The sequence below is a fragment of the Squalius cephalus genome (assembly GCF_949319135.1).
Source record: "Squalius cephalus genome assembly, chromosome: 16".
Lineage (NCBI taxonomy): Eukaryota > Metazoa > Chordata > Actinopteri > Cypriniformes > Leuciscidae > Squalius > Squalius cephalus.
This window is the reverse complement of record NC_137137.1, coordinates 2,180,001-2,182,500: the sequence shown is the minus strand read 5'-3', so window position 1 is coordinate 2,182,500 and position 2,500 is coordinate 2,180,001. Positions and strand designations below refer to the sequence as shown.

The 2,500-nt window shown below is 36.8% G+C and overlaps 1 protein-coding gene across 1 annotated transcript in view; it reads left to right on the top strand.

Annotated features, from left to right (window-relative positions):
* The window catches only part of LOC307174268 (tricarboxylate transport protein B, mitochondrial), a 19,490-nt gene that overhangs the window by 13,058 nt on the left and 3,932 nt on the right, over positions 1 to 2,500 (top strand). The gene's annotated exons all lie outside the window — the stretch shown is intronic.

Genomic DNA, 2,500 nt, shown 5'->3' with positions numbered 1-2,500 from the left:
TCTTTAAGTCTGTGTCCCTGTCCCTTCATCCACTCAGATTGATCCTCCTCTCCTCCTCCTCCTGTCTTCCTCCTCTTCATTAGCTGATTGGACTGGTTTTGTGTGTGTGTGACCTTGCGTTCGCTCCGCTAATGGAGTGTGTGTCGTCTGACACTGAGTGCTGGATCCAGCCCAGACTGCATTCGTGACCTCAGTCTTGTTTAATGCAGCTGTGTCTTCCAGAACGCCTCACCCAAACCCAAATGAAACTGCTCCATTTCAGCAGTGCACCGTACAGTATCTCGAGATCAGCCTGATCAACTAGTTAACCGACCGGCTTCAAGCAAGCCCTGAATATCTGAGTCGGTTTCACACATGTACAGAACGCTTTTTTTTGTTTTTTGCATTATGGTGCTTTCAAGTCTTCTCGGAAAAAGATCGTATTTACGAGTTGAACGCACATGAACGCCACCGCAATGTCGTAAATACGAGCTCTGGATTTTCTTTAAGCCCCGATCTTAACGAGTTGTGTGTGTGTCAGTGAGAAACATGGCAGAATAGCCTACCACAATACTTATTAGCAGTGATATTGTCAGGCTTTTCTATTTACAGCGAAGTAAGCCAATTGTCTGGACATTATAATATAACAATATAATATGCAACGATAAAATTTGCAGTGACTTCATAAATTAATTAAAAACATAAAAGTACCTGATGCACATTTATTTGTTCTTTATTTTCTAGAACTATAGTTTAAGAACCTTGATGTATTTTTGTGTAATTAATTAAGAAATTGTACACCGCCATCTTACCCCGACGAAAGTGAATTAAACGAATCTGCCGTCGTAAACACGACTTCCCAGAGGACTTGAACGCGTGCTGTTGAAGACTGTATCCCACAATGCATTGCTCTCAACTTGACCCTCCATTTGCAGTGTGACAAGATATGTGATTGGATTGCTAAAGTTAAGACATTTTTGCACTAAATTGGTTTAAAAAAATGCTAAATTAACATTTTTATAGTTTTGTTTACATTAATGCCACCATGAAATCAAAATGGACTTTTCTTATTTTTATATATTTTAGTTTTTTATTTTATGCAATATTGCAGTGTTTTTTATACTTTATTTATCCGTGCATTGCTGTATACTGCATCGTTTTTCATGCACTGTTTTAAAAAAATAGTAATCAGTATTCAGTGCTTACTATGTGGCTCGTAGTCCGCTAGTTCTCCATTCAGACGCAGCCACAGTGAGGTTGTGTGAGTCCACTACTGGTGTGTGTTACTGCAGTGTACTACTCTCTGAAAGCTTTATTGATGCACACTGCATGCTGTTTATTAAGATTATTTCTAAATAGTGTGCACTTTGCAGTATAGAGTGCATGCTGGAAACTTTAACTGAAAACTATTATATTACATTATATTATTTATTTTTATTTTTAACAGCAACAAATAAGTCAAATGAATAAATTGATATAGCAAGTAATTGCTTTGCAATGCTTTTTATTATATATAACTATTCTTATTATTATTTGTATTATTTTTGCATTGTTTAACATTAAAATCTTTTGTTTAAAATTTGTTTTTATTTTATTTTTATTATTTTATAAAATGAAATGAGTGGTATAGCAAACAATTCCTTTACAGCGATGATTTTTATTATTTTGCATTTTATTTTATTTGTATTACTTTTGCATTGATAAGTATTGATTCTGGTATGATTTTCTTGGAAGATTGTGTGTGAATTATTGCAGCACAAAAAAAAAAGCATGCTGTATGAGATTTTATTGAAAAGTATTACTCTTACTCTTTCTGCTATATAAACATGTTGGTGAAATAGTAGTAGTCTCCTAGAATGCTGTTCTGAATTCAGCCAGTGTCTGTCTTGTCAGTGGGAGTTGCATTCTGTCAGGTTGAAAAGCTATTCGTAAATAAAGCTGGATGATGGATGGAGAGAGAGAGAGAGAGAGAGAGAGGTGAAGAGGAGTGTGTCGTGTGTGTACTGTGTGTGTATGATGCCAGTGTTATCCAGACAGACGAGTCGAGTGTTCTGGTAGAATGACAGACAGTTTTTACCTCGTCTGTTCACTCGATCGAGTGCTATAAATATGTGCAGTCGTAGTCTATCTCTCTCTCTCGAGCTACAGAAACAAACGGAGCAGGAGAGAGAAACGCACTGCTAATGCACACCTGTGGCCGTCCCGCCGGCGCCGGGATGCTCGACTGCTGATTCAGGAGGAAGTGCACTTTAAATACGCCTCAGATCCGATGCGAGGGTTGTGTCTTGTGGCTGATCAGCAGTGTTAGTTTCTACCGTTGCAGCGTCGAAACTCCTTTTCTGTTCAATTTTCCCTTTGAGAAGAGTTTAAAAAGATGCAATTCCTCCTTTTCAGCACTTTCACAATCATGTCTTCATTTTTCTGGTCAAGATTTGATTTATTTATTATTTATTTATTTATTCTATTATTTTATTGTTTTATTTTTCATACATTTTGCAAACTACTTGGTATATGTAGGGTC